Genomic DNA, 24,870 nt, shown 5'->3' with positions numbered 1-24,870 from the left:
AACTATTGGTTTACAGAGAAGCATCACTAGTGTGTTCACAAGCCAGGAGAATAAAAAAACAAAGGAAGCGCCATTTTTAAACACACAGCCGAGACATTACACCATAACAATAAATACATATATAATAACAAGCCATGGTCGACCCAAGCTCAAACAAACGTCAAACCACTTAGCCAATAACAAAATGTGACGTGTCCTGTTGTTGTTTAATGAGGCCGTGTAAAGCGTGAGTGGTTTCACTTCTTCTGACATCCTTTCAGAAATGGACAAACGCGAAAGTGTGAAAAAACAAAGGAGAAACCGGAAAAATAGCAAAGGATAAAATGATTGTTTCAGCAACCTAAAAGATGAGCACACTGCCATGTTTAACTCTTATCATCACCTTTTGGATTATTATGAACTGGGAATGACGAAAAAACTTTCTAACAGAGGCTACATGTGCTGCCAACACAATCTCACGGCAATTCGTAACTTTTTGATTTAGCGGCTAATTCGTATGAATTCGTACGATCTAATTCGTACATTTTAGTTCGATTTGCTTTTCCCCCAATGATGGTTGGGGTTAGGGGTGGGGTTAGGTGCCACGCCTCCTTTTTAAAATCGTATCATTTCGTACGACTGAAATCGTACGAATTCGTACGAATTAGCCACTAAACTGGCAAAATGTAAAATACTTACGTTTTCTCGTGAGATCAGGCTGGTGCTGCTGAAGATTACAGACACAGATGTGAGGTTTGCTCTGTATTTTTTATTGTTTTTTTACCCAAATTAAGACTAAATGACTACAGTGTGTAGTTTATCTGTAATTGGTAACATACCGGAGACTGTAAGGGGCTGTATATGTTCATATCTTTTTGGCAGTGGAAACACACGCCTGATAAAGGTGAACCGTACCGACCCGTATCGTACAACTTAGTGAAAACAGGCCGATACAAAGACCTGCGTTAGCAGCAGATCACCAGCCAGATCGACAAATTCGCTGCTAGCGTGAATGAGGCATTATTGTTCAAGACTATTTGGTCATTTCAGTCATCAGTGCATGTCTATAAAGAGTCTCTCAGTCATTGCGTGGACATTTTAGACATCTTCTTGAACAATTTTTAAGGCTTCTAAACAGTTAACTGCATTTATAAAGAGCCACGGTCTTCAGGTAGTTCAGTATGACGTGATTTACTTTCTATGTGCGATTTGATTAGACAGGAATCACAGGAATCAAATATAGATTTAAGTACTTTTTTGAGACTTTTACTTGTCATTGAGTATAATTTTAGCAATGCGACAGTACGGTTATTTTCAGTGCTCTTTCCAGCTCTGCATAAATGTGCACTCTCAGGAGTATTTCACAAACTTGTTAATTTGTTATACAGTGCATCAGTAATCCGGCATTATAAGAGCACGGCGTTGACTGTTTTTTCAGCACAGTTGGTTTATCTAGAGTAAGCTCGCATCAGTACAGGTCAGGGAATTAATGTCAGCTGTCTTTTCATTCTCACTAAACCCTCATTGGCCCAAAGCCTCAACCACTCACATAATTTCCTGAGCAGACCTAATTCTTGAGGATGGAAACTACCGGGCCGTCTTGGAAGGTTCTTAAGCTACAACAAGACACACTTTCAGGCCGCGGAGAAGAAAGTGTGTTTGTGTTAGTAGGTCAAGGGGAAAACCTTACATCAGATTAAAAGATCAGTGTTTCTTTTTGCCGAATACCCCTGTTTTGAGTCTACTTTCTTTATTTATATAAGTGAAACACGGTCTACTCTCAGTTATCATTCAACTTTTTTAAAACAGACTTGGCCTGCTGACCAATCAGAGCAGAGCTGGCTTAGGGAAGGGGAGGGGCTTACAGATCTAAACCCGCAAAATTGATTGAACTAAAAAGAATGATAATCATTGCAAAATAAAGAAATAAAAAACAAGTGTTTGTATTAGAAGGTCAAGGGAAAACCTTACAGCGGATTATAAGATCAGAGTTTCTTTCAAAGTTTCCTTTTAGATTTAAAAGTGAAACACTGGTCTCCACTCTTTTTTCATTCATTCATTCATTTTCTTTTCGGCTAAGTCCCTTTATTAATCCTGGGTCCCCACAGCGGAATGAACCGCCAACTTATCCAGCAAGTTTTACGCAGTGGATGCCCTTCCAGCTGCAACCCATCTCTGGGAAATCATTTACGCACATGCCCTCCACTCTTTTTATTAGTTCTTGGACTGTTAACCAATCAGAGCAGAGCAGGCGTATGGAAGGGGAGGTGCTTACAGACCTTTTGTTACAAATTGATTCAAACAAAAAAAGTCTCAAACAAAAATACAGAGCACTATCATACACCTGGCGCATTAAGGTGCAAGATGTGTTTGGCATGATTTGTTGCTATTTTCAGACCAGAGCAACTGTAATTTTCACGTTTTGCGTCACGTTGTTTACATAGCAAATCTATTAGCTCCACTTTGTGGACTCATGTGTGTGCTGGTGTATAAAGGAGTTGTGTTAGGGCGCATTGTTGGAGCGTTGCTATTCTGAGGAACTGAAACCGACCATGCCATTGACCAACTAAAAGCTGCTCAAAAGTCCAGCGCAGAGAGCATTGGTTATGAGCCTATGCAGTCCAAAAGCTTACACACTGTTGATACACACAGGATGTACAGCAAAACACAAATATCTTTACAGTTGAACACAATTAAAGGATTAAAATATTACAAAAATTATTAATTTCTACATAAATATATAACATGCCTGCTTCACTTCGGGGGGCTTTTTTCAGTTTATTCATGATGATCTGCATCTGTATAATGTTATTATTATTAGCAGTATTATTTATTATATGCAGATTTACATTTGATTTAATAAAAGCTAGTTTAGATGTGTCCACCTGGGGGTTTTGGAGACGTCTGCATCAGCATATGGGGCATGAGAACAGGACGTGTGTTTGGATATAACTCAGTTTTCTGACCACACTTCATTATTATTGTTTATTTAGTCCCTTGCTGGGGTTTAGAACTGAAGTTAGAAATAGTTTTGAAACAAATCTTTGTGCTTAACAAACTAAATTGAATATGTAGGCTGATGGATGCGTTCAGTGGAGTGAGTTTCCACCAAAGTAAAGGAGTAAAGAGTAAAAGTAAAGTAAAGAGGCTGAATGAAGGAGGCTCGTTCTTTATCCTCACGCTGCAGATGCTCTGTTTAACTGTTTTCTCGCTAGTGAAGCGCTCAGTTTTTACACTTACAGAGTCGACATGTTAATAGCAAATGCACCATGGAGTGACGCAACTAACTCTTAAAGGGAATTTGAGAAGAGACTCTGATTGGATTACTGCATGTTATGCTCAAAACACACCCAGAGCCCATTAGGAAAATAAGCACAGTCCTACTGAACCATGCATTGCGCAGAGCATATTCTTCCCTCCTAAAAATAGCAAAAATGGATTCGGACACGCCCTTAATGATTTTGCGCCATGTGCTTTAGACTTTGTGCCTACATCGTTAAAATAGAGCCCAAACAACCCAAAACGGAAAGACCGAGTAAAACTGACTTGGCCCGCTGACCAATCAGAGCCGAGGAAGCTTATGGAGGGGGAGGGGCTTACAGACCTTAAGACGAGAATTGATTAAAAAATAACTGAAAATCCCTGCAAAATAACTCTAAAATTGAGCATTTATTTTAAGAAAATTAAAACGTTTTCTAGTGGAAGACTCTAGTATAATATTAGAAGACTTACTCATCTTTAAGCGCTGTTTACTGTGTTATTACATTTACATTTACATTTAGTCATTTAGCAGACGCTTTTATCCAAAGCGACTTACAAATGAGGACAAGGAAGCAATTTACACAACTATAAGAGCAACAATTAATTATTAAGTTGGACAATAAAACAATGACATTTCAAAATAAGAGTATTTAATGATGGAGATGTTTGTCATCATTTAATGTAATACTGACTTATTTCTATAACTAAAAAGTAATGTAAAACACATAATATTGCTACTGTATAAGACTCAATTAATTAATTAATATATTTTTGGGGGGAAATTAGTTTATTTTTTACCTAATGTGATGTAATGTATTATGAATACATAATACGCTTTTTATTCATTTTAATTGGGTGGTAAAGGGATTTAAATGCAAAAATAAGCTACAGCGTCTCAGAATAATGTAATAATCTATTATAAATTAATTATTAACCCTGATGTGTTCAGATATTTGTTCATTTATGTATATTTTAATATATATTGCACATGTTAATGAAAAAAATAAATATATGAAAATATTTAATAAGATGCTAAATGATTTTTTTTAATTAAGAACTTATTTTAATGAATATTAAAATATACCAAGAACACAATATTTGAGGAAGCTATTCCTCCATTTATACAGAATATGAATATGCATATGTTAGTACCCAAAGTAATAGTTCATAGTATTTAGCATATTGCATACCGAAAATAATATTGGATCATGCAAAAGACCCGTCCATCCAAAAGCACCATCAGTCCTGGGGAACTTCCTGATTTTTCACTTTTTTTTATTCATGGCTATAACAAAAAAAAAAAAATAGACATAAGTCAGAACTTTTATTAAATGACTGGATGAGTTACTACTGTTGAAGAGCACTGACCTCTGCTGGAGGAAAACTGCTGACGCTCCAATATTCACAATCAGAACTCAAGCTGAATAAACACATACGCAATTAAAGACTAAATTAATTTAATACTTTTATAATCAATGAGGTCCAATTCTTATTCTTTAATAATATTTCTTAAGTGTTTTAATGTAAATAATATTTTAAGGTGTATAAATATAGTGATAATTATTAAAATAAATTATATGATAAATATAACTATAAATAGATAATATAATTATTCATTTATTCATTTTCTTTTCGGCTTAGTCCCTTTATTAATCCAGGGTCGCCACAGCAGAATGAACCGCCAACTTATCCAGCATGTTTTATGCAGCGGATGCCCTTCCAGCTGCAACCTACCTCTAGGAAACATTCATACGCACTCATTCACACACATCGAGCTAACCACTAAGCCACCGTGCCACCCCGAATATAAATACCAATAAAAATAATAACATTGTTCTGGATACTTTAACTGGCATTTCTGTCTTCTATAAATAATTAAAAGATTAATCTGTAATCTGTATTAATCTTTTTGCATAGAAAAAAAATTATATTAATTAAACCGGACAAAACAAATGTGTATATTAATTTTATTGCTTTGATGCACCAAAGGTATTGTGTTTAGCACATTTGCCTCACAGCAAGAAGGTCGCCGGTTCGAGCCTTGGCTGGGTCAGTTGGTGGCTTAGTCAGTCTCTGTTTGGAGTTTGCATGTTCTCCCAGTGTTGGCATGGGTTTCCTCTGGGTGCTCCGGTTTTCCCAAGTTCAAAAGACATGTGGTATAAATTGGGTGAGTTAAATTGTCCGTTGTGTATGAGTGTGAATGAGTGTGTATGAATGTTTCCCAGTGCTGGGTCTCCGCTGCTTAAAACATATGCTGGATAAATTGGCGGTTCATTCTGCTGTGGTGACCACAGATTAATAAAGGTTCTAAGGTGTAAAGAAAATATATATATATATGTTTCTTTATTTAACCAGATAAAAACCCATTAAGATCAAGATCTCATTTACAAGGGTGACCTGGCCAAGAGGTCCGCAACACACGACTTATGAAAAATAAATAAATAATATTAATAATGAATAAAAAATTAAGATAATAAATAATACAGTTTAGTTGTTGAGCTATACCATATTACAATATGTTAAAAACACATACTTTGAGAAATGGACTGTTGTTGTTTGTTAAAAAAGGATAGAGCGAAACAATGTGATTGGGATGAGCTCAGACATTTTTAGTTCAGACCGAAGAGTAATACAAGATTCCAAGGCTCGCTTTCCTATTTCAGTTTGAACACGGGAAACAGTCAAATGATAAGATTCACTTGATCGTAGGGCATACTGGCTTTTTGACTTATGAAGAAGGGAACATAAGTATTTAGGCACCAGTCCCAGAAGAGCCTTGAAGACTAGAGTCATCCAGTGGGTGTACCTTCTTACATACAGAGAAGGCCACTCAGCTTTGGCATACAGTTCACAATGGCGAGTCTCTGACAGCCTGTAACAAACCTTAGAGCACTGTGATAGACATTTGGTCGAAGCATTCATTTATAAAACATCCAAATGAATGAATAAATGAATGGAAATTCTAGTGATAAATAATAAATTAATTATATAATAAGTATATTCTGATAAAGTATTGTTGGATATTTTTATCTTCTATAAATCATAAAAATTTGTCTTATTTTTGTTCAGGAAAAATCAAGAGTACAAAATTAATAATATATATTATAATAATTTTTGTACTATTGATTTTTCCTGAACAAAAATAAGACAAATTTTAATGATTTAGAGAAGACAAAAATATCCAACAATACTATATATATATAGTCATATATTCATATATATATATATATATATATATATATATATATATATATATATATATATATATATATATATATATATATATATATATATATATATATATATATATATATATATATATATTAAATTATCATTTTATTGCTTTGATACATCAAAAGTTTAGTGTTTTTCCCCTTTGACCCCTTATTTCTATTCAAAAACTGCAATCCTCTTCCAGATATTTTATATTCAGAGATTCATACATTTATTTTGGCGATGCAGTGGTGCAGTAGGCAGTGCTGTCGCCTCACAGCAAGAAGGTCGCTGGTTCAAACCTCGGATGGGTCAGTTGGCGTTTCTGTGTGGAGTTTGCATGTTCTCCCTGCGTTCACATGGGTTTTCTCCAGGGGCTCCGGTTTCTCCCACAGTCCAAACACATGCTGTACAGGTGAATTGGGTAAAGCTAAATTGTCCGTAGTGTATGAGTGTGTGAATGTTTCCCAGAGATCGGTTGCGGTTGGAAGGGCATCCGCTGCGTAAAAACCTGCTGCATAAGTTAGTGGTACATTCATTTTCAGCTTAGTTTCTTTATTGATCAGGGGTCGCCACAGCGGAATGAACCGCCAACTTATCTAGCATACGTCTTAAACCTAGTACTGGGAATTACCCACACACTAGGGACAATTTAGTTGATCAATTTTCCTATAGCGCATGTCTTTGGACAGTGGAGCACCCGGACAAAACACAGGGACACATGCAAACTCCACACAGAAATGCCAACTGACCCAGCCCGGACTTGAACCAGCGACCTTCTTGCTGTGAGTTGATGGTGCTAACCACTGTGTCACCGTGTCACCAACATTCATTACCAACAAATCAAATCAATCACTGGAGTTGCACTGGAAATGCATATTTCGTTATCATATATTTTTAAACCAGTTCATAGATTAAAACTATTATATTTTTTATTTTATAATTTATCACTAAAATGTATTATATTTACAGTATATACAAAAACATCTCCATCAAAGGTGAAAAACACAAAACTTTTGCTTCATTAAAGCAATAGAAGTATAAGACAATTTAATTTTAATCAGTTTAAGTATTTTTTGTGAGCAAAATAAGACTAATGAATCTCTATGATTTAGAGAAGAACACATTTTTACACCTTCAAATATGTGCACTCTGTTATAAACCGAGCACTTGGTCAAATATGGACATACCCTGCTTACCGGCAGCTAGCTCTTTGCAAATCGTACATGGTCACCCACTGAAGCTAAGCAGGGCTGTGCCTGGTAACTGGATGGGAGATCAGATAGGAAAGCTAAGTTGGTGTCAGAAGTTGTTTTTCAACCGTTTTTTGCTAGTGAAACGCTCAGTTTTTCAACTTACAAAGTCATCATGTAAATAGCAAATGCACCATGGCACAACTCAACTGACTCTTAAAGGGAATGGGAGATGAGACTCTGATTGGTTTATTCTCAAAACACACCTATAACTCATTAAGAAAATAAGCTCAACCCTTTTTAGACCATGCGCAACGACGCAAAGCGGATTTTTCCATCCTTATATTAGCAAAAGTGGATTCTTACACGTCCTGAATGCCTTTCCGCCCTGCGCTTTGTGCACTGACCGTCAAAATAGAGCACTTTACATTAAATATCTATCATAGGCAGTGATGGTCACTTACTTTTGAAGAAAACAGATCTTAAATGTGGTGATTTTGTAATGGAATGACCAGAAGCCATCGGGCTGGCTGGCTGAAAATTAAAAGTCCATGTGCATATACCCCATTAAGTTGCAAAAAATGTATTAACTATAAATATATCCCCCTTAATTTGCAATGCAAAACCATTTTTTTTAGCAATATATGCATGTAGATTTAAATATAAAATAACCAGCATATCTTCACACATTTACTCTATCATTTGTCCAAGTGTTTTAGCATTAGTGATCTGATATAAGCTCTTTTTATGATATGCATGCACATAAAATAAAGACTTGCTCTAATATATGCATGCAGATTTAAATATAAAATAACCAGCATCTCATCATGCATGTACACCATCAAGTGTCTCAGTGTTCCAGCATTTACTGCATGAACTCCTTGTTTATTCATATGATTGCCTATTCGCTCGTTTGTTTATTCATTTGTTCATTTTTCCAGTTTGTATATGTTAATACTACTGCTATGCGTTTAATGTACAGCAAAAAAAAAAAAGTGTGGAAGTGGTGACCTAAAATATACACTTTTATTATATGCATGAAAATAAAATAAAGGCTTGCTCTAACATAAATCCAGCTTTAAATATAAAATAACCAGCATCTCACCATGCATTTACTCTTTCATTTGTCCCAGTTTTTTAGCACTGGTGACCTAAAATAAATGCACATTTTTATGACATGCATGCACATAAAATAAAGACTTGATCTAATATATGCATGCAGATTTAAATGTAAAATAACCTAAAATTTTTCAGAATTGGTGATGTAAAATATGGACTTTTTATGATATGCATGCACATAAAATAAAGACTTGCTCTAATGTATGCATGCAGACTTAAATGTAAAATAACCAGTATCTCTTCATGCATTTACATTATCATGTGCCTCAAAATGTATTAACTATAAAAATATCCCCGTTAATTTGCTATGCAAAACCATTTTTTTTAGTAGGAACATGATACATGCATGTCATTATATCAATAAACCTGCAACATAAGAAATGCCTAGATAATCTAAATAATGTTGTGCATTGAAGTCTGATTACTTTAATGCATTGGAGACAAAAAATCTTCTTCAAATGTTCTAGCAAACACATATTATTTCAAACACTAACGAGCATTAATTAGAGAGTGTAAGCAGATGCATTCTGCAGAAATGCATTTAAAACATGAATGATATAAGCATGTGCAAACTCACCTGCATCTCTGCAGCAGTGTGTGTGTGTCCCCGCAGCCATGTGGGTGCATGTGTGTGTGTGGGCAGACGGGGAGCACCGGAGGGGTGAAAGCGTCCTTTTATGCGGGTCTGTGTGTGTGTTGCGCCGGTAGCAGACTCCACCGCAGCCAATGGGAGAGAAACATGTGCACTGGACCATCTGCAGTGGAAAAACAAATCCTGTAAAGACTGGATAGATGGATTTGGTGGAGTGAGGGAAAGCTGGACAGATGTCGAAAGCCTGAGCAACAGATGTAGTGCACACTCACTAGTGAGCGTGCAGAAACACACATAGCTGAAGTCAAAATGATTCGCCCTCCTGTGACGTTTTATTACTTTTTAAAATATTTCCCAAATGATGTTGAACAGATTCAGGAATTTTTCACAGTATTTTCTACAATATTTTTCTTCTGCAGAAAGTCTTATTTGTTTTATTTCGGCAAGTATAAAAGCAGTTTTTAATTGATTTAAACAATTTTAAGGTCAATATTATTAGCCCCCTTAAGCAATATAAGTTTTGTATTGTCTCCAGAACAAACCACTGTTATACAATGACTTGCCTAATTACCCTAACTTTACCCTAATTACCCTAGTTCAGCCTTTACATGTCACTTTAATACTAGTATCTTGAAATAGTATGAGCTCCCATTATGGCAAAGATAAAATAAATCAATCTAATGAATTAGAAATTAATTATTACATTTATTATGTTTAGTTATGTGTTGAAAATGGAAGAAAGAGGTACAGGGGGGCTAATAATTCAGGAGAGCTGACAATTCCGACTTCAATATACTGCATACGTTTGAAAATGTATAAATACAAATACTGCTAACAAAAAAAAATGAATATATGTGTATACAAAACTACTGCAATGTGTATATATTTGTACTGCTATGTTTTTATTCATTATTTATTTATTGCCACATCAGCAACTTATGGCTATTCCATGGCCAAATGGATACACATAAAATATTACATGATAAAAACAAATTCGTATTACACAAAAAAAGTTACTTGGGTAAATATATAAAACATAAATAGATTCACACAAACATTTATTCAAAGTTAAATATTATTTTTCAATTCAATTTTAGATAAAAAATGTAAAACTCTTCCTGGTGGTATCTTTTTAAAAATGTCCATCAAAGTACTCTCCTTATAAAAATGTTGTATAATGGAATTTAAACTTCTACATTCCAACAAAATATGTTTTATGGTAAGATCAGACTGGCAGTAATTCCATTTAGTTGATTTTTCGTTATTCAATAAATATAAATGTGTCAACCTAGAATGTCCAATCCGACATCTGGTATAGACGGTCTGATCGTACTGCTATGTTTTTATTACAGCAAATAAAACATGAAGTGGTGACCAAAAATATGCACTTTTTATGATATGCATGCACTTAAAAATAAAGGTTTTCTCGAATATATGCATGCACATTTAAATGCAAAATAACCTGAATTGTTCCAGGATTGGAATAATATGCACTTTTTATTATTTGCATTCACAAAAAAATAAAGACTTGCTCTAACCTAGCATGCACAATTAAATGTATATTAATGAGCATCTCCTTATGCATGTCCACTATCATTTGTCTCAGTATTCCAGCATTGGTGACCTAAAATATGAACTTTTTATTATATGCATGCAAATAAAACAAAGACTTTCTCTAATATAACGCATGCACATTTTAATGTGAAATAACCAGTATCTCCCCCAGCAATTACACTATAATGTCTCTCAAAATGTTTCAGCATATATTGCATGAACTCCTTGTTTATTCATATGATTGCTTATTCGCTTGTTTGGTTATTTATTTGTTCATTTTCCGATTTGTGTGAAATGTTTTACTATACTGCAAAAACGTGATAAATGGTGATTTAAAATAAGCACTTTTTAGGATATGCATTCACATAAAATAAAGACTTGCTATAATATATGCGTGCAGATCTAAATGTAAAATAACCAGCATCTCCTCATGCATTTACACTATCATTTGTCCCAGTATTCCCACACTAGTGACCTAAAATATGCACTTTTTAATATATGCATGCACTTAAAATAAAGACTTGCACTTGCATGCACATTTAAACGCAAATTAATCAGCATCTCTTCATGCATTTACACTATCACTTGTCTCAGTATTCCAACATTGTTGCCCCAAAAGATGCACTTTTATATATGCATGCATATAAAATAAAGACTTGCTCTAATACAGAGATGCCCAAAGTAGGACCCGCGGGCCAAAGTTAGCCCATTGTAACCTTTGATTTGGCACACCGTCCCATCTGAGAAGAGAGTGAGAATGATGGAGAGGGTTGGAGTGAATACCTTTAAAAGTGATCATCATTTGTAATTTGACGTAGTCTTTTATTTGTTTGTTTTATTGCTGACTGAAATTAAATAAGACATTGGTGAGCAAATCAAGGCAAAAACTATAGTGTAACTCCACTCTGTTATAAATTTAAACCAAATGTTTTTGTTTACTGTACTTTGTTTACATTCATTATATGATGTAAAAAAGTTCATTTAAAGTATAATTAGCTAATATAAAGCAATGTTTTCTAGTTATTTTTAAATATTATTAAATAAATTAGGAAATTATCCATGGGAACTATATTTACTAGCCTCAATATACTACAATATACAATACCACCATAAAATAATTACTATACCACTAGCCTCAATCAAGTTTGATTTTTGGCTCTTAACAAAAAGTTTTTGAATATAAATGCATGCACATTTAAATGTGAAATAACAGCATCTCCTCATGCATTGACACTATTAAATGTCCCAGTGTTTCAGTATTTATTGCATAAACTCATTTATTCATATAATTGCTTTGATCGCATGTTTGGTTATTTGTATATTTTTATGTATTCAAAACTACTGCTATGTTTTTACTACTGCAAAAAAGAATGAAGTGGTGACCTAAAATATACACGTTTTATTATATGCATGCAATTAAATTAAAGACTTGCTCTAATATATGAATCCAGATTTAAATGTAGAATAATCAGCCAATCCATGCATATACACATGCATCATTTGTCCTAGTATTTCTACACTGGTGACCCAAAATAAGCACTTTTTATGATGCATGCACATAAAATAAAGGCTTGCACTAATATATGCATGCAGATTTAAATGTAAGATAACCAGCCTCTCCCCATGCATTTACTATCATGCATCTCAATGTTCCAGCCTTTATTGCATGAGCTCCACATTTATTGTTATGATTGTATATTTGCTTGTCTTTTTATTTATGTATTTATTTATATTTGTCATCATGTGTCTCAGTATTTTTAGCATGATCTCTTGAGTATTTGACCCCCTGTGCTGCTTCAGAAAGTGATGCACAGCTTCTGCTTTTCACTTTAGTCTGCTGAACACGTGCCTGAATCACGCTAATCCAGCAAGAGTTGTAAATCTCTCAATGAGCTTGAGGAGCTTTATGTGAATGGACACCTGTAACTTTTATTTGTGAGGCGAGGCTGAGCTCTTTCATTCCACACACACACACACACACACACACACACACACACACACACACACACACACACACACACACACACACACACACACACACACACACACACACACACACACACACACGCTCCAGTCTCACCTTTACCTGATTTAGACTGCACCAAATTAACTAGTGAACAGGTGCATGCTGGGAAAAGCTTCTTAACACTCTTTTTTAGACACTATATGGCTCTGACACACACTCATTCTCTCTGGCAACACAATGTTGTGTTTGTTGTAGAAGTAAAACTGTACACACAGTTTATTTTAGATACATTTCATACTATAATAAAGAGTTAACTCTGACTTTTAGCTCAATAGACTCATCATTTAATGCTTATTAATAGTTGTTAGGATATTAAACACACACTTATCAAGCCCGTATCCAGCCTGGGGTGGTTCTTTTTCTCAAAATGTGGACTTTTTTGCAGTTATTCACCACATTTACAATGTATGAGTTTAAATACTGTGTTTTAGTGACATTTTAAGCACTATTTTAGCTGGATTAGCCTGTAAGATCATCATCATAATGACACATTTAATGTACCAAAATATTTCCTAAAGATTTAGAACACAGGTGTCAAACTCAGTTCCTGGAGGGCCGCAGCTCTGCACAGTTTAGTTCCAACCCTAATTAAACACACCTGATCAAACTAATTGAGTCCTTCAGGCTTGTTTGAAACCTACAGGTAAGTGTGTTGGAGCAGGGTTGGAACTAAACTGTGCAGGGCTTTGGCCATCCAGGAATTGAGTTTGACACCCCTGATTTAGAATAAATAAAAATGAATAAACACTTATTTTCAAAATACAAATTTGTTAGATCATAAATCATTAGAAAAAATAGGAATCTGTTGAAGTTTTTAATTAAAAACTGTAGCCTATTGTAGCCCGTAGCCTACAAACTAGCCAGAACGTTCAACTGTCCGCAGTCAGAATTTGGCTATTTGAATGATAAAAAATTTAAATATAATAATAAAAGAGCTTCACAATTTTTCTAGCATTTCTTATTAAAAAGTACATTTGACTTGATAGAAAATTAATGGATAACAAAAATACCCAAATTAGTTTTCAAATTCATTTTAATATAGCATTTTCCCTGGTCTTAAAACCTTTTCCAAAGTATTAATTTCATTATTTATGATGGCAGAGCAGTCAAAAGAGGACAAATGAGCTCATGTACTGGACAAATTCTGGACCTTTGTCATTGAAGGGAGGGTCTTTCGAACCACCCAAACCCCCCTGGCTACAGGCCTGCTTTTGCACGCCATTATACACACACGCATATAATCAGACATACACTCACACTCTCACTTGAGCACATACACCACACACACATGCACAAACACAATCACACACACTCACTTGCACTCTCTCTCTTGCACACATTACAAACACATGCATACACACAATATTAACACAATATCAAACACAATATGCACAAAAAAACATATATAATCAGACATACATACATTCACACTTTCTCTCTTGCATACACACACACACATTCACAAACACAATCACACATACTTGCACTTTCTCTCTTGCACACACACACTAGCACTTTCTCTCTTGCACACACACACTTGCACTCACTCCTTCTCTTGCACGCACGCACACACACACACACACACACGCGGCCACACACACGCACACACTCTCTATTTCTCTCTCCATCTCTTTCTCTCTCATGCACACACACACACACACGCACATATATATATATATTTACACACATTTTCTCTCTCGTGCATACATTACACACACACACACACACACACAAATACTCATGCCCACACACACACACACACACACACAAACAAACAGATACTCATGCACACATGCGCACACACACACACACACACACACACACAAATACACACTTAATGGCACTCTCTCTCTTGCACACATTACACACACATGCATACACACACAAACACAAACACATATATAATCAGACATACACACGTTCACACTTTCTCTCTTGCATACACACACACGCACATACACAAACACAATCACACACACTTGCACTTTTTTTCTTGCACACGCACACAAGCACTCTCTCTCTTGCACACACACACACACTTGCACTCACTCTTTTCCTTGCGCGCACACACACACACACACACTCTCATGCACACACACACACAAATATATATAATCACACACATTTTCTCTCTCTTGCATACATTACACACACACAAACAAACAGTCATGCATGCACACACATACACACACACACACACAAACAGATACTCATACGCACACACACAAACAGATACTCATACACACAAACACACACACACACACACACACACACACAATATCACACAGATTTCTTTCTCTTACATGCATTACACACAGACACACTGGCACTCTATCTTTGTCTTGCTTGCACACTTGCACACACACAGGTTCACAGCATGTGAGACAACTTTTCAATCTGCCCACCATCTCAACTATCTGAGCATAGAGAACAGAACAACTGTCATTCACAGAAACGCTATCAGTCCATCTGACTGTGTGTGTGTGTGTGAGTGTGTGTGTATGAGTATCTGTTTGTGTGTGATTGAGAGAGAGATAGAGAGCTTAACCTGGCATTCTTAAAGTCCCAGTGCATATGGCGACAGCATCTGTGTGTGTGTGTGTGTGTGTGTGTGTGTGTGTGTGTGTGTGATCAACTCTCATTCACAAGGTTCACATGAGAGAGTCATTTCTGCTTCTCAATGAAAGATAAGCTGATGAGCAGACTCTTATTACACAACACTTTTACACTGTAATTCTATTGCACACATTAATATTATTGTGAAAAAACAAAATGTAGATATTTTAGTATACAGGAGTCAAAGATTAAAATGGTTTTTATTTTAAAGCATTAAAAGTCAATTTAATAGAAAATTAAAAGTTGTTGGTTTTTCTCAAAAATTACAAAATGTTTAGTACATTTTTTATAACTAAAAATAATGACTATCATCCGGTTTTACTAAGATTTTTCTGAAGACAAAAATCCTGTCTGGCATAGTTGAAAAAGATCTGGTGACATTAAAAGACTTCTTTGAAGGATGATCGTTTGACTACAACACTGCTTAGGGCGGTGCAATATTGAAAAAAAAAAGGCGTTGCAATATTTTTGCTTTTCTGCAATATATATTGCGATATAAATGTAATTTCATACACTCTTCGAAAAAAAAAGGTATAGGGTGGTACAAATAATGTTACTTAAGGAGCAGTTTTGTACCTTTGTTATATGTAGGTCCAGAATTCTGCAGATTTTTAGCCCATTATTATTTCTGTTTATTTACTTGAGTGAATGTGTGTAAATCTATATTTATTCAGTTTTTAAATTAATTATAGTGATATTACTGACTAATATGAAAATGTTCATCTGATTTATGTACAATGCATTTTTTAAAGTAATATTTTCTGTCTTAGTAGACATTACATGAGACTTGCTTTGTTTACCAAATGAAGTGAATCTAATTGGATTTACATTTTAAACATTAAATAAAAGTTAAAAAGAGATTACTTTTTATTTCATATATTAAGGTTTCAGTTATGATACTCCCAAAATAATTAGCAGAAATCTGCAGATTTTTACCAAAATTCTCTGCAGAAATACGATACAGTTTTGTAGCTTTTATGGTACGATTGAAATGAAAGTATACAATTGTTCTCATAAAAAAACATACATAAGTGTTGGAGAGCTCTTCATTACAATATCTATGAAAATAAATATTACTGGAAAGTCAAAGCAATTTTTGAATAATTTCCCTATTAAAACAAGAATGATCATTTAAAAGCATATGCTTAACTGTTAGCTAATAACTGCTAATAAAAACTCATAAACATTCATTATTAACTTCTATAATACAAAACAACTAAAACAAAACTATAGGTTTTTTAGACTAAACATTTAACACATTTTTAATAAACATTTGTTTATTTTTCTGATAAATACAGTTACATTATTGATATCTGCACTTTTTGGCGTTTCCACTACACACATGAGCTGGCAAAAATGTTGATGCAGACATTTTGTAAAACTGATCAGACATTGAGCATATTTCAGTACAATACTTTTGAATAATTATATTTCTATTTTAAAATGAAGTAAATTAAATTAACTATTAAGTGTTTACAAAGGTAATGTGTGAAAATTGGAGGGAAAAAAGTGTTTTATTGTAGATGCGAGAACGTGTTTCTGTAACATTGTAGTGAAAAGTGTTGTGAAATATTTAGCTAAAACATCTTTTGATTGATGTTAAAGTATTTTTATTCTTTATTGTAAATGGAAAAGCTGCATTTAAACAAAAAGAAACCTATTTTAAAAACAGTTTAAAATGCATTTGATGTTTTATATTTAAATAAATTGACTTATATAAAATGCCTTTGAACAGTTCTTGAAGAAACACATTTGACACTGTGAAGGTACAAAAGGGTCTTGTCACTCTAGTCGTATCTTAATGGATCAGATTTGTACCTTTGATGAAGGAACAATAATGTATCTGCAGGTTTTAAAAACTAAATGTATTTGGTTTCTCATGGTACAGATCATGTCCTTAAAGATACAAACTGCAATGGTGTACATTTCTTTGGTATACGTTTCTTTGTCTTAAAGTACAATTCTGCTCTATAAAAAGGTACTGCCCCAGTGACAAGGGTTTGCACCTTCTTTGGTACAACATGGTACCATTTTTTCTAATAAGAGTGTATAATGATTTATCAATATTTGAAAAGGATTCATAATTTTACATTGTGATCATTTTGCATAATGCATTTATTAATGTAATGTTTTTAAATTATTATACAAAGTACAAAAATGCTGAGTTTCACATAATTCCTCCATGTTGTCCCAACACAAATTGATTAGGTTAACTTAACTGGTTCAACAAATTTGAGTGGACTGAACATAACACAATGAAGTTGTTAAAATAAATAAACTAAATTCTTGAAAACTCAAGAAAGTTCATTTCAAACAATCAGCCAAAATATCCAGCAAGAATATTTCAGTGTAATGAACAAATTACATGCATAAATGAATACAATAGAAGATGCACATGAAATAGACAGTGATTTACGGTTTTCTGGATATTCTAACATTATTGGTGCAAAAATAATTTAACAATGTAATCAAACAGTGCAGTCAAATGTAAAATAACACTGTTTATTCTTCATTGTAATAAAAAATAGAATTAATCTTTGTTGAAGCTACATATTTTATCATTTCTTGTGTCTAAATGGTTTAAATTGTATAGTCGCATGCCTTAAAATGTGTTTATTCACTATAGAAGGGTTAAACTTTGTTTCCTGGTTAATAACATTGCAGATTCTACGATGTGACAATTGCATATTCGTGCATTGCGATATGGATGCTAAAACGATATATAACAGCCCTAATGCTAATTAATTTTTAGCGAAAGTATTTGTGCTTTAAATTTGACAACAAGAAGATTTTCATTATTTCAATCGGAATCACATTTAGTATGCTCACTTATGTTTTGATATTAAACAGTACAGCTCCGAAATAGAGTTTGTTTCCTTCAGTTTTTGACAAATATATCTGCTATATGCTGAATGGTAATGAAAATTGTCAACATTTTTGTTTTTACAGAATTATTTGAAACGGTAATATAGACCATTTTGAGGGATTTAAACAAAAACAATGGACCCAATGTATGTCTTGTTTTACATTTTAAATTTCTATAGCCTCCGAGAATCCAAAAAGAGTCACATATTGATGAATAATGTTATGATGGCTGTTTTAACATTAAGTTATGATGGAATTTGCTCTGGTTACAGTTTTGAATTAGTTTGATAAAAAGTAGGAAATGTTCATGAGCCAATGACATGACCACATTGAAATGGTCTACTGACATTTTACTTGCATTTAATGTGTTTTATGAGCATAAAAAAAATTCTGTAAATTTAATTGGATGTATTGACCAAAATGGGACGCCTTGTCTTTTAACCAATTGTTTTTGAGGTAATAGGTTGTGTCAAGTTGCAAAAACACATCACATAAACAGATAAAAACAACAAAAACAACAATAGAACTAGATTAAAATAAATAAATATAGCAAATCAATAAATAAATACAGTACATTAATAACATTTAAAACTTTATAAACACACCATGTTGCAAACATTTAAAATAACAATAAGCAAAATTGTATTTAAAACAGAACTAGATTTAAAAAATTTAATCTCAAAGAAAATATAAATACTTCATTTTACTTAATCACACACCTAATACACCACACTGCATCTTCTCTATAAAATAAAATAAGCAAAACTGTAATTTACTTACTGTGATCAAACTCTTCAACATTACTTCAGAATCTGTTGTAGGCTTTTAGAAAAAAGATGTCATTTTATAATGACATTCAGACGTCTTAAGTCAACACATACATTGTGAGGAAGCTATTTACGGATGGATTTCCCTCAGTGGGTTCAAAGAATTAAGTATTTTATCACTAAACATCACAAACCTTTATTGCTGCCTTCTTTGTTTACTTGAGCTCCTGAGAATGTCACGTGACTGTTCATGGAAATAACGTAATTTTCATGACAGCACTAATAAAACCACAAGAACGCTATAAAGTATAATAATGTTTGACTCTCAATCTCGATAGCGTTTCGATCCGACGCTAAAGTACCAACTAATACGATTAAGTGTCGTCGCGAGTGAGTAAATCAATGCGACTTACGATAATATTTAAAACGGCGGTTTAACGGTAGATTTTAAACACACGCATGCGCTGTACTCTCTCTCCCTCCAAAACTACAAGGCGGATAGTTATTAATAACAGTGTTCAGATACTATAGTGAAATTAGAGTAAAATTTGTATTTACAACCATAAAAATAATCTACTAAAACTATATAGATGAATGTAAGCCTACTTAGAAATTAAATTCCACTTGCACAAATGATATTAATGCAAGATATAATACCTTTTCTTGGTTGGTTTTTATACATTTAGCCTACATGCTCTACATCTTTGCTTAGCCATGTTTTGGACTTCATCACTTGCACTTCTAGATGATCATTTGCAATACTATCCTCAGACAAACAGCAGGAGAAGCATGTTGTTTTTGGTTTGTGTGGAGCTTAATGTTAGTTAACTTAAAACTTTGGCTAAATGCCGATAGCCTTGCTTCAGGTCAGCCTTTGTTAGTGGATTACAGCAAAACACCTGTAACCGGACACACTGAGCTCAGTCTGTGCTTTCAGCCCTTATCAGTCGACAACAAACCCTGCAGACCATCTAGTGCTCATTCAGCAGCACTGAATGCAGACTAGTAAGGGGTCGAACTACTGCTGGAGAGAGACGGAAATGAGGGAAAGAGGCATACATGCATTAGACAAGGACTGTATTATGAGACAAATTTTGTTTTATTGATCACCCGGATTAGGCGACGCAGTGGCGCAGTAGGTAGTGCTGTCGCCTCACAGTAAGAAACTCACTAGTTCAAGCCTCGGCTGGGTCAGTTGGCATTTCTATGTCTGCGTTCGCATGGGTCTTCTCCGGATGCGGTACAGGTGAATTGGGTAGGCTAAATTGTCTGTAGTGTATGAGTGTAAATGAGTGTGTGTGTGGATGTTTCCCAGAGATGGGTTGCAGCTGGAAGGGAATCCGCTATGTAAAAAGCATGCTGGATAAGTTGGCGGTTCATTCCACTGTGGCGACCCCAGATTAATAAAGAGACTAAGCTGAAAAGAAAATGAATGAATGAATGAATGAATGAATGAATGAATGAATGATCACTCAGATGTTTTGATACAACCTGATCATACTGCTGTCAAAATTAATTTGAGGGTCCCAAACCCACATGTTATTTTCCCAAGTTCTACTCACACTAAAAGGTATTACCAATTTAAAGTCTGTGTGAAATTAATTATTTCCAATGTTTATTTAATAACATTAAAAATAAAATTTTCAATATTCAATATACTTAATATTGCAAGTGCATATTATTCTAGGTAAACAATTAATCTGTGCAAGCTAAAATCAATTTACAATGTTTAATTTGCTAGCACATATTTTTATTCTTTAGGTGAAAAATTAATTCTGTTCGTTTTGGTAATCTTCATCAGAAACCTTTTCTGCGTTTGGATTGGCTTTTACTCTGATGATGTCAGTTTGACACTTCAGCCACAATACTCTAAGCCACGCCCCTCTTACCATTAGTTAAGCACAAAGAAAGCCCCGCCCCCTGCTCAATATTCTTTTTTAAATGGACTAACATTAAAATATTGAAATAAAAAACTCCTGTTCACATAGATTTAAGTTTATCCCGACTATATGCATATACAAAAATATTTGTTCACAACTTTTCCAATTGCTGTGAAGGCAAATATAAATATTATTCCTACTTAAAAAGTATGTAATTTAGGATTATTCATTGCATTACTTTTTAATGTATCAGCTGTTATGAACGTATTTTTTTAGTAAATGTACAAATGCATAAATTAATAAATGCACTTGTCGCCACCTACTGGTGGTTTAAGGTAGCGGTGGGAAAATTAAGCTATTTAAAGAAGAATTTCAAAATGTTCAGAACATAACATGCTAGTGACACCTGCTGGTCAAAACAATGTAAATGCAACAAAAATTCAGCCAAAACATGGATTAATTTGGCCTTTTCAAACAAATCTCTCCGTATAGTAGAGTACTACACACCCTACAGTAAACTCAGGGTAGGTAACTACAGTGTGTTGTTGGTTCATTTGTTTGGTTCAAACACACTGTAGTGTCTACTATAAATGACTATTTTATAAATTTCTGTAAAAAAATTTTTGCGAGTACATTCATCCTTATTATTACCATCCTAAAAAATACTGGGTGGATCAAATATGCAAAAGCTAACGTTTAGTTTTGTGCATGTGTGGCTAAATTTTATAGTTAAAACAACCCTGCATTTTTAATATTTATTTATTCAATTTAAATTATTTTTTGGATTATTTTGATTTCAATTATTATTATTATTATTATTATTATTATTATTATTATTATTATTATTATTATTATTATGATTATTATTATTATTATTATTATTATAAATTATTCGATTGCTATTATTATTATTATTATTATTATTATTATTATTGATATTATTAATATTATTATTATTATTATTATTATTAATTATCATTGCTGTTGCTGTTGTTGTTATTATCAGTTCAATTGCAATAATAATAATTATTAATATTTCTTATTATTATAATAATTTTTCTTATTATTAATATTATTATTATTTTTATTATTATTTATTTATTTTTTCTATTAATTTAATTTGCAACTTCAAATCTAGGCCAATTATTATTATTATTTTGTTATTATTATCATTATTATTATTTTAATTCAGTTATCATTATTTGTTTTTATTAATACAATTTCAATTAAATTATTATTATTATTATTTATTAGTATAATTATTAGTATCATCATCATTCTCTTCATCATAATGAAAGTTTTAGAGTCAGAGATGCTGCAGGAATGACGCTGTCCAGCAGGGCTTTCTCTCTCTTTTTTTTCTTCCCCTTCAAGAAAAACAAAAAGTGAACTTCCTGTTTCGGGGTGGTCCAGGAGTCTGCAAGGAGGAGGAGGAGGACTCGCATTCTCGCGCTGCAGCTCAATATGGAAACTCTCCCCTAAAACACAACTTTACACCAAACTTCAGCGGAGTTTGTCTTCATCTGAGAAATATTCAGCGGAGAAGATTCATTCACACATTTAGCGCCTCTAACAACATCTGTGTGAGCGTGTGTGTGACTGTGTGTGTGTGTGTGAGGAGAAAGAGGGGCTTTATTGGAAATTCTCGAACCCCCATCGGGACGCTCTCGGCTTTCAGCTCCGCAAGTTTTCCAGGGAAAAAAGTGGAGTTTTTTGGGATCACCGTAAGGCCACACACACACTGATGAAGACTGGAGCGGGTCTGCAAAGGTAATGCGATGGGATTTAATTTTATATTTGCTAGAAAGTGAATTCTAACAATAAAACGCATGGTTGAAAAGTCTAAACAAGTGTAAACTGTAAAATAAATGCGTGTTTGTCCATATTTGACCCGACGTTGAGTTGAAACAACTCAGAGTCTGTGAATTAATCTAAAATACGCTAAAAATGTGGGGTGGAAAACGTGTAAAACTTAAAAATAAATTAATAAAATTGGGTTTCGTGAATATTTGACCCAATGTTGAGTTAAAGAAATAGAGTTGTAATCTAAAAAACGACAAAATATTCCCTTCATTCATTTCTTGATAACACTTTGGGTGGATTTAACATGCTGATTTCTTTAACTTTATGCACAAACCCAAATGTTGGGTTAATTAAAAAAACTAAAGTATGTCTTAAACTTTTAAACCCAAAAGTTTGGTTTGTTCACATTTGACCCAACGTTTAATTAAAGCCACCCTGTGTCTAAATAGTAATATAAATACTTTAAAATATTCTCTCTAAAATCCCAGTTTAATCTCATTTACAAGATCACTTTGCATTCTTAAGAGTGCTGGGTTGTTTTATCCCAATGGTTGGGTCAATATGAACAAAACATTGGTTTGAAAAGTGTATTGTAGCTGTGTTTAATTTAAAAACGAACTCAATGGTGCGTGCTTGACCCAACGTTGGGTTAAAAGTGTGCGTAGCTCACGTTTAATGCGCAGAATGTGTGTTTTATCAGCTGTTTGGTGTGAATGGGATCTTCAGTGCTGGAGTGTTAATCGAGTGGAATGTTTGCGTATTGATTAACAATCCAAACATGTGTGTCTATTACACACTCGGCTCTGAGGGTCTCTTGAGTAAATGCTGAGAACAAGAGTGTTTAATAAAGCTTGCTGGGTTGTTTTAATCTAATATAGACGAACGGATCCGCTTGGTTACAAAGTGACATTTAAATTCAGTGCGAATTAAGTTTAACCCATTATTAACCCAGCTTATTTTCTAGTATTGTTTAAATTGCCAGCGCAAACGTCAATCACTGTGTGTGTGTCTGTACAAATTCACTCTTAAAAACATGCTTGGTTGTCGTAGCCCAATGTTGGGTCAAATACAAACATCTGTTGAGTTAAATACTTTGAATAAAACTGACAAAAATAACCCAATGTTGTATTCGTTCATACTTTACACGACGCTGGATTGTTACGACAACCAAGCATTAGTTGGAGTGCCGTTTTAAAGTCAGTTGCATTGGTGTTTATGGGAGAGTGTGTGTCTGTGTGTGTGTCGGTGGTCTCTCGGGGCTCTGCTGTGTGTGTTGGTGGTCTCGCGCTCATACACCGCAGACACACACACACACACACACACACACACAGTCTAAAATCTGCACTGGGAAATATTCGTTTGCATGCTTAAATGTGTGTATTATGCATATCTGGATTTGTTTATATACAGTGCTGATCAGATGAGTTGAGCCCTCACAAATCTTCTTTACAGTATTTTAATTTACAGTAATATATCTGGGCAGATACATTAGATTAATCAGTAGAAAAGACAAATCTGATGAACTAATCTAAAAAAAACAGTGAGGATCACAGTGCAAACATTTATATAAAATTAATATGACTGGAAATCAAATGAAATGTTTTTTTAATAAGCATGAAAAAATCAAGATAAGCATAAAAATATACATTTTAGTTTTATTTTTACAATTATATTTATTTTTATTTGTATTATATTTGATTCCTCAAGATGTTTGTTGACTAAACTCTCTTTTTTTTAATGAATATATCTTTAATAAAGCTATTTTGTTAAAATACACTACTAGATTACTGTCTATATTAACTAAGAAGTGGATACAAACGGTAATTTTGATAATGGGTGTGTTTATATGTTGTTGTGGTATTTTGTTGCGTTGATAGTTGGTGATTATTGTGCAGGTCAGTCTGCTCTTCACAGGCCGTTTCTCAGCAGCTGTTTCGTGTAACGGGAAATGCTTGAAGTGCCGAATATCTTTTCCAAATGTGTGTGTGTCTGACCTGAAGCC

The 24,870-nt window shown here is 33.9% G+C and overlaps 1 protein-coding gene and 1 long non-coding RNA gene across 4 annotated transcripts in view; one reads left to right on the top strand and one right to left on the bottom strand.

Annotated features, from left to right (window-relative positions):
* LOC137495897 (uncharacterized) overlaps positions 1-19,646 on the bottom strand; it is a 64,880-nt gene extending 45,234 nt beyond the window's left edge. For all 3 annotated transcript variants that reach the window (XR_015494385.1, XR_015494387.1, XR_015494386.1), the window contains exons 1-2: positions 19,380-19,646; positions 9,343-9,520 (exon numbers count right to left, since the gene is read on the bottom strand). This is a non-coding gene — a long non-coding RNA (uncharacterized LOC137495897). The remainder of the gene's footprint in view (positions 1-9,342; positions 9,521-19,379) is intronic.
* Positions 19,647-22,471: 2,825 nt separating this feature from the next.
* Positions 22,472-24,870, top strand: part of gli1 (GLI family zinc finger 1) — an 86,130-nt gene continuing 83,731 nt past the window's right edge. Inside the window, 1 exon segment of the mRNA NM_178296.4 lies at positions 22,472-22,835. The gene's annotated coding sequence lies outside the window, so the exon portion shown is untranslated.

Source organism: Danio rerio, chromosome 6 (assembly GCF_052040795.2).
Source record: "Danio rerio strain M-AB ecotype USA chromosome 6, GRCz13ab, whole genome shotgun sequence".
Classification (NCBI taxonomy): Eukaryota; Metazoa; Chordata; class Actinopteri; order Cypriniformes; family Danionidae; genus Danio; species Danio rerio.
This window is presented reverse-complemented; position numbering and strand designations above follow the sequence as displayed.